The sequence below is a fragment of the Amblyomma americanum genome, chromosome 2 (assembly GCF_052857255.1).
Source record: "Amblyomma americanum isolate KBUSLIRL-KWMA chromosome 2, ASM5285725v1, whole genome shotgun sequence".
Lineage (NCBI taxonomy): Eukaryota > Metazoa > Arthropoda > Arachnida > Ixodida > Ixodidae > Amblyomma > Amblyomma americanum.
In genome coordinates, this window is record NC_135498.1 from 18,986,227 (window position 1) to 18,998,948 (window position 12,722).

Genomic DNA, 12,722 nt, shown 5'->3' on the forward strand with positions numbered 1-12,722 from the left:
GTCTTTGCAGCGGTTGCAGGTCTGTCCGATGGGTGACGCTAGCAGCGTGCGCTCCTGTTGCTGGCTTCCAGGGTTCCGGAAAATATCAGAAGTGCGGTCGACTGGTTTCGCTATGTGCTGCAGATTATATTTTGGTTCACAAGCCAGCGCAGCAGAGAATAAACTATTTTTACCAGTGTTCTGATTCGCCTGGGCCCACGACAACGTGACACTTCCGAGAGAAATCTGAGTGTGTTCCGAAATCGCGACTAGCGACTCGGCGATCATCCTATAGAAATGATCCTATGAAGAATGATCTTCTGCCACTTCGACTTTGGGATTATGCAACGCAAACAACGTAATATACAAAGTAATCAAGCTGCCATTGCGTGAAGTACCGTTTAAGTGGCGGAAGTTTCAGCTCAGTGGTCGACATTAGAAGACAACGGTTTACAACGCATACAAATATAGAGTAATATACATGCAACATATATGAAAGAAGCCACTGCTGCTTTCGTGACCGTATTGCTCTTAATTGGCGCTTCAAGTTTTATGGTATAGCATAGACAGCGTCTGACTGCGCGCTTTTACTTTATTGTTTGGAACGCAGAACATACACTGCGCAACGTGAAACGTGTCCCGGTCACACAAGAAATGTTTCAAAAGGCGCGGGAAAATTCATTGCGCTCACCAATAAAAGCGGGCGCCAGCTAGCATTAGTCATGTGATACCTATCACATGGTATGGACTTGTCCCCAACGTTTTTTGTCCCTCCAGCCCCAACTCTACCCCACCCACCAACATGACAAAGGAGGCGTGGAAAGCTGCCCTGCTCAACTGAGCTGACCTTACGGCCCAACGTGGCCTGGTCCACCGGGATCGAGCTGCAGGTGCAGCTAGTGGTCTGCCGGCCTAGGCAACCACCCCCGCCTCTTCTCAACTAACATCCTTTTTTGTAAATAAAGTTTTTCTGACGGACTGACGTTTAATGAGGAAAAAAAAGGGGAGGGGTAAATTAGGGGAAGGTAGTCGGGCCTTCGCTCCAGGATTCTGTTGACAAAGGCCGCTGTCAGTGCACTTTCGAAGAGGGCTCGCTGATCCTCGAGGTTCGAGCCGGACAGGGCTGCCTCCAATCCTTCCCATATACTTCACACGTTGGCTATTTGGCTGTTCTATTAAATCTACACTATTACGTGAAAGCGTAAATGCCCCGTGTCGCAGAAAATCCGGTGTTGGCGTTGCCGTCAGCGTGACCGAAAAGTTAGGACTAGTCGATTACAAGAGGCTCCCATAGATTTTGCCAGCCACACCAGTGGCGCATCGAAAACTCCCCGCCCTCGAAAAGTAGTAGTAGTAAGTGTTTAATCAAAAATCAAAAATATAATAAAAAGGAAGTTAAAAGATTTTTGCTCACCCCGGCATCTGCCATCACTGTATCGGCGGCACCTGAGCTGGGGCAGCGGAAATAAAGGATAGCAGGCAGTATGAAGAAGAGAAACGAAAGAGGTGAGGGGATAGCAAGAAATGACATAGGGAGTAGTCATATTTACACTATTTACAGAGTCAAAATAAAATTGTCCAGGTCGTGCGCGCGTACAGTCAAAGAGGAAAAAATAAAAAAAAACACGCGCACAACACTTTGCACACAACAGCTGGGGTGGGGCGCCCAGCTGTTAAGCGTCCGAGTTAGTGCACGGGGAGCGTTCCGTCACAGCGCATCACTACCTGGCGCAGAACAGACGGGACGTCAAGCCCGTCTGTTCGAGAAATGCACAGAGGCTCACCATCGCTCGCTCCCGGGTGCGCGCACTGCCCTGCGGCCACAGTAGTGTCTTGAGCGAGTCCGGGAGTAGGCCCAGCTCTCTGTAGGCCGCGAGCATATCGCAACGAGCATCAGCGAACGCGGTACAGAGAAGGAGCAGGTGCTCCAGTGTCTCCACTGCACCGCATCCATCACACACTTCACTCGTCGCGAGTCCGTGACGCACCCGTCGGTCCCCGGGCCACACGCAGCCGATGCGCGCACGGAGGATCAACCCTCGAAAAAATTGAAAATTGGTTTTTTGGGGAAACCCCGCCGCGGTGGCTCAGTGGTTAGGGCGCTCGACTACTGATCCGGAGTTCCCGGGTTCGAACCCGACCGCGGCGGCTGCGTTTTTATGGAGGAAAAACGCTAAGGCGCCCGTGTGCTGTGCGATGTCAGTGCACGTAAAAGATCCCCAGGTGGTCGAAATTATTCCGGAGCCCTCCACTACGGCACCTATTCTTCCTTTCTTCTTTCACTCCCTCCTATATCCCTTCCCTTACGGCGCGGTTCAGGTGTCCAAAGATATATGAGACAGATACTGCGCCATTTTCCTTTCCCCAAAAGCCAATTATTATATTTTGGGGAAAGAAAATGGCGCTGTATCTGTCTCACACCTCGGCGGACACCTGAACCACGCCGTAAGGGAAGGGATAAAGGAGGGAGTGAAAGAAGAAAGGAAGAAAGAGATGCCGTAGCGGAGGGCTCCGGAATAATTTCGACCATCTGGGGATCTTTATCGTGCACTCAGATCGCACAGTACTCGGGCGCCTTTGCGTTTCGCCTCCATCGAAACGCGGCCGGGTTCGAACCGGGTACTCTGGATCAGTAGCCGAGCGCCCTAACCACTGAGCCACCACTGCGGGCCGCCTCGGGTTGAGATTCGCGAGACAAACGCTATGTCACCGTTGCTATGCTCTTGTCACAAACCCACATACATCGCAAGATTTTGCTCGGAGTTCACCCATAGGTATAGCGCTTTCCTACTTAAAAAAAAAATTAAAAACAGCAGTTGGTAACAGCAGGCCATGGTCCATGGTATTACTTCGGTGACCAACAACAACAGCAAACGAAACCAGCTTTTTGATGTTTGACTATATCAAACAAGCCAAAGGCATGACAATTCTTGAGTTTATAATTTCGTCTGGTGGTCAGCTTTTTGTTTAGGTAACAAGAAAACCTTTGACAGCGGACTGCTTGTTGTCACGGGGGAATTTTGTGCGGCGGTCACTGCAGGCTTTGGTTGTATCAGACTATGGACCTCCTGCACGTTTGTAAACAAACGAGGTGGCGCTGCAGTCGCTAGCGAGCTCGTGGTAGGCAAAAGGTCGGGGAGTGGCGTCGCGGATAGGTGTTGTGCGCGGGTTTTCAAGGCTTGTAGGCGCGTTTCCAGTTTCTGCGAATCATAGCAATGGTCGATGCTTCCAACTTAGTAATTTGTCGAAGTACACGAGCTCGCGTTGTCCACGTGCGGCCTATAAAGAGAAATAGTTTGACACTGTGTATTGTATATATGGTTAGTAGTAAACATGTAGAAAGCGTTCCTGCCGTTTATTTATGCGCTAGGCATTGAATAAAACAAGTTTTGACACTCTGCACTAGCCGGAATGATTTTACTTCGGGACAGTAGTGAGGGGAAGTGCTGGCGTTGTTTCGTCGGAGCAGACATGCGCTCATCGTCTGCTGACATACGTACGTGTCGCGCTGCGCGAAAAGTGGGGACAGCGTCGTGTCCCCGATCTCCTGTCTCGCTTAGCGCTGTTTTTAGCCGCATGACCCCGCACCAGCCAGGCCGACTTGTCCTCTTGTTAAGCTGGTCGATTTGATGAAAATTTTTGATTTCTAGAATTATTTTCTTTCCTAGCCCTGAAGTCTAGTTTCGTGACGAAAAATTATAGCAAAATATTGAGAACAAATTTATAAATTACGCTTTTTAGAAGTGTGGTCGTCAGAAATTGTGAGATAATTTCTTTGATTTCAGTGCCGCATTTCTTTGACCAAAGCGAAAGCGAAGATGCCATAAACGAGGGAATAAACTTTAAGGTTCGTTTTCTGACCTCTCACATTTTCTGCGACTGGATCACTCACCTTCGTAATTCGCATGAAAATCAAATGATTCCATTTGTCGCAAACTATTCCTGAGACGTTGAGGAGCATAATAAATCTCTCGATTTTTTTCCCTACACATGCAGTATTGTGTTAGTTATTTTTTGTAAGAAACGTTTTCATATAACTATGCATGCATAAGTACTGATCATACAGAAAAAGAACTAATCGCGTCATCATACAGAACAGGGCTTTATGCACATGCTGGCATAAAAAAACTGCGCACTATCTACTCAAATATTTGAGACCTAGCTTGGGGGGACTTGACGACGGTGTTAATTATAATTACCCAGAACTGCACCAGGTATAGCTATATATAAAAGGAATGACTGAAATTAGCGTAGGAATTTCATATTTGCACCAAGTTTAGTTACATATCGCATGCACGAATAACGAAAACACTTTTCATGCCGCGTCCCCTCTCAATCTCGCCACGTGTCTGTTAGTAGCACGCCTGCGGCTGCTTCTTTCCAAACAAGCTTCGCGATCATGTATTGCCTCATGAAACATGACATATGCATGATGCAATGAAAAAGCATATGGTGTTTAGCACACTTAAGGTACGCTATTCTAAGCACACCAACGCGACCGCGCAAGATTGACACAACTTACCAGACTTCTTTCTACTCGAATGAAATAATTACGTCGCCATATCAAGAAACAGTTTCAAGTAAATATTAAATGTCACAAAACGCGCCATTTAAACATGGTGTGCTATTAACAAAAAAACGCATTCCTTGGGGGCGAGTGAACCAGGCGGCGCCCCGTGCACTCCGGCTCAAGGTGATAAGTACGTGTGCAGCTACATGTCTTTTTTTTCCTTGAGCAATTATCAGCCTACTATCCTGAAGTTCAGGTGAATGAACGCAGTAACTTGCATGCTATTAAGTGCATTGAGTGGCAGTGTCCATCGACTCCCAGACTTCGCGCTTTACTACCGTGGCCCAATGCCTGTTAGCCAGTTTCCGAATGCGGCATTCATGCGCGAGAAACCTATCGAGGCTAATTTAATATTTTTTATGCTACTACGCGGATCCAGCAGTGACGCAGCTGGTCAATATATGCTGCTTCTGCAGTGCACAGGCTTGAAGCAGCCGCCGGTAACTGCGGCAGCTGCGGTAGGCACGGGCAAGCGGAACCTGTTTTGCCTACCATGCGAAAGTCGCTGCTAACATCAGCGCCACCGCATCTTCGTGACGTCGCGGGGTGAAGGAGGTCCATAAACACGATTATCAATGCTGCAGTGAATGAAATGGAGTTGGTCTCGAAATTGAGTTATACGTTAGCTTTCTGCAAAGATGGTTCACCTGAGAACGCTGTAAGATGAAAAAAAAAAGGCTATACGAATGGCGCAAAACACGCTGAAGTATACATGGACTGCACGTGAAACTAAAAATCTTGTATATGTGTGCATTTGGGAGCGCGCGAAAATGAAAGGCGCGACGCAAAAGCGCGCTCGCAACGAGCAGACAACGCGACATCGTAAAAAGCATGCCATTCCAGGGCTACGTCAACGCGATGGCTATACGGTCCCACTTCACCCGTCAATCAGAATGATGGACCAATGGAATGCCATTCGCTGAGACGCCATAGCGAACGCTCAGATGATTGCATAGAGGATGGGGAGGTTGGCTTTTTCTAATGGAAGCGCGAAGGGGCTTTGATTTGAATTTTTTAATGCTTTTCGGGGTGCGCATGGCTCCAGTATTTTGCAGAGTTTATAATCGACGCTCGATCTTCGCACTGCGTTTGCTTATTTAGAATGTCCAAACATGGTCAGGGCAGAGTCCCGGCGGTCGACCGTGAGTGTGTTTGAAAAACCAAGTTGCACCTCGCCGGCACTCACACTCTCATGAAGAAACAGAGCAAGTTTCAAGCGCTGTGCTTCTTACAAGAACTTAATTGGCCTTCATTTCCTTCTTTATTTGAGCGTAGCTTAACTCGCATCCTGTGTCCTGGCTGTGAGCTTGCTTTGACGAACCATTCCGCGCTACAAAAAAAAAAAAGAAATAACAATGATGTCCACGAAGATTTGTTGTGACGCTCCCAAAATTTTCTCACTGAAACCTGCAATAAGCGTATGCCTCAAAATCGAGCTCACTGCAAACATCCTTGCTTAAACTTTTGGGAATAAATAAGGGAATTGTCCAAAACACCTCTGAAACCATGTGGGCTTTTTCGACTGAACACGAAGATGATATATTATAGGTAGAAGGGCTGAGTCCACGGATGGCGTGCCTATAGCTTGCAGAAAAAGTTTACCGAGGACAATATGAGCCATATGAGCACTTGTGAGAAGACCTTTCGCGACTTGGTGCGGAAAGGGTCAGAGAATGGGAAACTGAGTCTCGGTAGAGATAGTAACTAGAATTAGGCGTGGCTCCCTGATGCAAGGGCGGGCGCTCTGGACAAGGCTGTAATAAATATGCAGGCGTTTGTGTAATGAAGGGTGACTCAAGCACCGAACATTAAAATAATTTTACATAATCGTTGTGTAAGTCGCAGTAACGTTACATATTGCATAAGGACGTTATGCTAATTAAAAAAATAACATATAATGTCCTAACACGTATCTTCTTCTGCGACTGAATATGATCAAAGTGGTTGCATATGAGTGCATAATGAGTGGTTGCATTTCGTAACTAAAAAAAAAGACAGTTAAGAAGCATACTAAAATCTTGTTTCCTTTCTAAAGTAATTTTAAACATATGCCCCTAAATTACGTTCATTAAATGATGTCAAATGACCGAAAGTTACTCGTCAGCAACAAGGAAGAGCTCGCTAGAACACTCAACAATCATTTTTGTTGTAGAAAATCAATTTGTGCAAGAGAAGAAGGAACGCTTCTCTTGCTGAAAGAACCCGACCAGATGTCGTGCTCTGGGGCTCGGGCTTCTTTCTGCAGAGGGCCCTTTATCTCGGTTCACAACCATTTCCGCGTTGACCTCAGGCCAATTCGTTTTCCTTTTATTACTGAATACGAAGCGGTATTCTTTTATCTAGAATAGATCCGGCTGTTCCAGAATTCCATTTAAAAGCTGCGGCGGAATTTAGGGACACGCACGCACGCACACGCGCACACACGCTGCAGAGAGAGCCCATGCGTGAAAAGCGGTAATTGCCGCTAGTCAGCGTTCTTTTCTCCGTAGGCCATTTCGGAGTACGCCATTGTCGATATCGTTCATTTAGGGAGCTCTTGCTTTCTGACAGGCCATCTCGTGAAGGCACATACGGTTTTTGTTTTGTTTTGTTTAGGGACATTTCTTGGCACTTTATTGGACGAGTGTTTCGTTTTTTGAGTTCCGAAACTCAGTCTGAGCAGTTCGAATCACATGACACTGATGCATTGTTCTAATTGTTCGGTGCAGTGCTATTTCCACTTAAGAAGATGGAAGCTCCTAGAAACAGATTTATGGGCAACTTTGAAAAAGGACGGAGCAAAGAGGAAGGGGCGGGAATTGTGTTTCTAACCTGCACGGTGAATTTTTGAACTTAAAAAAGTTGAAACGTAGAAAAGAAATAAGAGAGATAATCTCACGCTGGGGGCTTGCCAGGCCATGTACGTACCATCTGTGCACAGTTACAACTCAAGAACGCAGCGGCGAATGCCCCTCAAAGGAGGGCCGTCCAGCCAGTGACGTCGTTCAGTTCTGGCTCTGCAGCAGAGGCTAGGCAGGAAAGGGAAAGGGGCCTTAGTCCTCAGCCCTATAAATCCTGCGCCATCGATTCAACTTCCTGCCTTAACCCGTCTTTACCCTTAACCCGACCAACGAACAGCTTGTCTAGTCTTTGCCGCATGTAAATGGGTTGACGCCATTGGCTGGACAGCCTTTTTTTGAGCAACATTCGCTGCTGCATTCTTGAGTTGTAACTTTTAACTGACTATAGTAGATGATGAGATAGAGAGATAGAGAACAAGTGCAACCGCTTTAGCAGTATGCAAGAACACGTTTGTCTTAAGCTGAAGTGCTGTTCCAAAGTTGCAAAAGGATTTCAGCGCGTTTAGAGACTTTTAACAGGTTCCTGGCCGCGAGAGTCTGCTTTCTGAGAGACTGCGCTTGACATCCTGAGAACATCCCCAAAACATCCGTACTTTACACAAACGACACTAGACATGCTCAGGACGTCCTAAAAACATTCAAACGTCTTCAAATGTCTAAGCATAACTGTAGTTCCTATACGACAACAGTGCTTGCCCGTTTAACTTAACGGGGTTTACCTTAGATGAGTATACGCATTGTGCAGGAACCTTTTTGAAGCCCCTCAAAGACGCAATTCACAGTCGACACCCACAATGAATGCAAATCTCGGAACGGTGTCCATGTGACCGTACGAAAGGCCTAAAACTATATTTCAACTCATATTAACGTTTGTTTCATCACCAAGTTTCTAGCTCGCACTGCGTAATACCCTTTTTAGGAAAAAAAAAAATGGCTGAACTTTACATGCTAGCTCTTTATTCAAAGCCAAATTAATAATTTACGCGAATCAGTTAATGCGATCTGCATAATATCAAATCATGATAATATAACTGCTCAGAATGCACACATATTATTATGCGTTAACTTCTGTCGAGTCGAGTGTGCCGGTGCTTGGCGCTAAGAGGATGTGTGTCGTACTGACTACTGACCGGAGCACGTAAGCCGAATGGCTCAATGTGCATGACACGCATACGAGTGCCCTCTTACAGAAGTATCCTCTGTTTCATGATCCTGTGCAGTAAAAAAAAATGCAGTCGAGCTGTCATGAATGCAGCGTTCCGAAATTCTCAAACCAGCTAACCTCCACTGCGTTTTTATGGAGGAAAAACGCTAAGGCGCCCGTGTGCTGTGCGATGTCAGTGCACGTTAAAGATCCCCAGGTGGTCGAAATTATTCCGGAGCCCTCCACTACGGCACCTCTTTCTTCCTTTCTTCTTTCACTCCCTCCTTTATCCCTTCCCTTACGGCGCGGTTCGGGTGTCCAACGATATATGAGACAGATACTGTGCCATTTCCTTTCCCAAAAAAACCAATTATTATTATTATTATTATTATTATTATTATTATTATTAATATTATTATTATTAACCTCCACACTAAAAAATTGGCAGCGGCTTAACTTGGCTAACCCTGGAATTCAGCGATAAGCAAGCACGCTTGCTAAGCGTCTGAGGGTCGTCCATGGCAGCGCCGCTACACGCTCGCGACAGACGTTCTGTATATACCCACACGACCAATTGGCTATGATGTGGTATCACATGGTCTTACGACACCCCCATCGTATGTCATCACGTGGCTTCACTTCAGCCCATCGGATGTTCTTAAGGTCAAAGGTGAATACAAAGGTCACCAAATGTCAAAGTTAATCTAAAGGTCAACTAAAGGTCATGGGCCAAGGTCAGGGCTCAAGGGTTCGACGCCATAATTGTACCACACCTGGTCATATACGTTTAATGTGGTAGGGCTGAAGGTCATTCAAGGTCATTGTCCGGCCTACGCGACGACTGCTTTACCTAGCGCAGTGAAGCTTTTCGCTCAAAAATTTCCTTCACAAAACGAGACGCAGTATATCTTCCAGAAACGTGGCCATGTTCGAAAGCATTTGAGTTGTCAGGGCAAAATGGAAAGCGCCTAATAAAAAGCGAACAGTAAATATATATGCTATATATCTTACACGCAAGAGAAAAAAGGAGTTAAAGTCGGTTTCAGACATGCTCCTTTCGCGAATTAGATTCGGTCCCCCATATTTTTCATCACCTTTGTAGAATACTGGAGGCCAACAGGGGCTCATTTACTGCTGGATTAAATTTCAATCCACCCTGATTTTCTTCTTTGGTGGAGGCTATGATCTTGACGTTGCGAAACTCAGATGCGCTACTCAAGGAGGTGCGCCCGACAACCCCGAAGATTCGGCCACCAGTATTGCTCTTTGCACAAACACGTGTCCGTTGTCTCCTTGTCTTTCCTTTGTGTGTGCGGTTTTACTTGCGCCAAGGTGGATTCTTTCCAAGTTTCAAAAATGCTTAACCAACTTGCCCAGCAACATGCCTTACTGACGTTTTCAGAAATAACATATATTTCATAAAATCGAATTATTGTGCTCCAGAGTCGCCGAAATATTTCATCATCATCATCATCATCATCATCATCATCATCATCATCATCATCATCATCATCATGACAATGCCCACTGCAGAGCAAAGGCGTCCCCCATGTCTCTGCAAATAGCCCTGTCCTTTGCCAGCTGCGGCCACCGTATCCCCGCAAACTTCTTTATCTCGTCCGCCCGCATAATCTTGCGCCGTCCCCGGCTAAGCTAGCCTTCACTTACTTTTCTCTACTTATCTCTTGAGAGATATTGCTGAACTGCCATTTATGATCTGAGAGAACCTGCCATATGCACTCCAGCCCATTCTTGTTCCTCTAGTTATTTCCCTCTCATGATTCTGACTAGCGGTCAATACCTGCCCTAAGTAGACATATTCCCTTTCCATTTCCAGCACCTTTCTAGCAATTGTAAACTGCTGTTCCCTTGCGAGACTGTTGAACCTTACTTTGGTTTTCTGCACGCTAATTTTCAGACCCACTGTTCTGGTCTGCTTGCCTTTATTTTATGCCGATGAAACGTAAATAATAGAGACGTTTCAATTCAACGCCCCGTAGACATCAAATCGCATCATGTCAATGGCGGCGGCGGTTAACCTAATGTGTGGAAGCTTTGTTTTGTTGCTCTAAAATTCTCCTATTTTCTCCATTGATCAACACCAGAAAAAAGATTGAAAAGATAGAACTTGTTTCTGTGTTTTGTACTCAGTATATCCCCTTGTTTCAATCTGTTGTGAACTTTCTTCGCTCTAAATAAATGCATCTTGTGCGTCTCGCGATATAGGGGCCTACAGATATACGCTTGCATCTAGCTTTCCTCTTAGGAAAATTCTAATTAATTAAATAATTGCGTGCATACTTTGTAAACCGCGTGCAAACGCAAAATAATGCGCTTAGATATACGCTTACGTCTAGCTTTCCGCCTAGGGCAATTCAAATTAATTAATTCATTGCGTGCATACTTTGTAATCAGCGTGCAAACACAAAATAATGCGCTTAGATATACGCTTACATCTAGCTTGCCGCCTAGGGCAATTCAAATTAATTAATTCATTGCGTGCATACTTTGTAAACAGCGTGCAAACGCAAAATAATGCGTCGCGTGCCTGCAAAGCGGTTGTGACACTGCAAGTGTCGCAGTCATTGCGAAAGTCTGTCTGTTTCCACGTTGGCTGGTTTCCGTGTTGCTGACGTCGAGGGTAAGAAGCATACAGAGCTCTATAAATTTAGCGCAGTGCTCTTTCCACATTCCTGTTGCGAAAGACGATAAATAAATTTCGGACAGCGGGAGACTTCACGAGCTCGTCTTGAGAGTCACCACCGCATGTGCTGTGCAACCCGTCCTAAAGGCAAGCGACTTCAAGAGTTCCCGCGCCATTTCGAAAATGCCGTCCGTCTGCATACAAGAACGCGGTACCAAAGACCACCTTTCAAAGACGCCTCTTCCGGCGTCTCGGTCAAAAGGACCGCGTGAAAGCGAAGACCCAGCGTTAACGACGAAGTCGCGCTGCCGTCAAAATATCAGGAACAGAACAGAACACTCCATCGCGACGTACACATCATCAAACGTACACGAAGCAAACAAAACACAAAGGAGACCGAATTTCTCGCATTTTCTCGCTCACACTGAACGCGCGAAGTTTCTATAGCTCCGTGCTAAACGGCGCGCGAAAAGCCGCCCGTAGCCTTCGCCGCTCCTCGGGCTTTCCCCGATTCTGTACGTCGACGGCATGTACATCGTCGGGCGCGCGGCCGCATCAGCCGATTGCCGCGCAAGACGCGACGTACATGTTAGGGCCGAGTGCCCTCCACGCAAGGCAGGTGGTATACGTGCGTTCGTATACGTAGCTAGCGCCATAAACGCGCCACGGCCCGCTCGAAATAACCGTAGTGGAGCCAAGACGAAAAAGCGGGAAGAAAAGGCGCGAAACCGCCGTGGCGGAAAAGGCGCGAAGACGCCAACCGGCGGCTCGGCGCGCGCGCGGGGCTTCAGGTTTGGCGGTCGTTTATGGGCCGAGGCCCGTTTTACTGCGGCCGTTTGAATACTCTCCTGGCGTATAGTGGGCTCCGGAGCGTGAAATGAGCAGGCGGGTAGTGGTGCAGCTCAAGCTCGGTGCTACCGCCGCCGTGATGTCAGAAGAGACGCATGCTGCTTCTTTTTTTTGTATATATATATATATATATATATATATATATATATATATATATATATATATACACACTTACATACTTACATATTGTAGAGACGCAAATCGAGGAATAAATGTAGACGGCCGCAATCTTTGTTAGCACACCGCAGCTCAGTAGTCAAGCGTTTGTGAGCGGCAAACTGAACTTTCTCAGCTTCGGCTTCCGTCTGCTTTCTCTCCTTCGGTGGAACTGGCCGCTGGGGCATTTAACCCCAATTATCTGCCTTCAATAATATATATATATATATATATATATATATATATATATATATATATATATATATATATATATATAGGAATGGTAAATTTTTTTCTTAATGTGTTGTGCTGATCAGTGAGATAATAAGATTAATCTATCGCTTAAAGAAAATTACTTATAAAGCAGCAGAAAAAACAACCACGCCGCCGGTGGGATCCGAACCCACGACCTCCGAACATAAATACCCACGAGAGCAGCAGGTTGGGCAGCCGTCGCCGTAGCTCAGTTGGTAGAGCACCGGACGCGATATTCGGAGATCGTGGGTTCGGATCCCACCGGTGGCATGGTTGTTTTTTCTG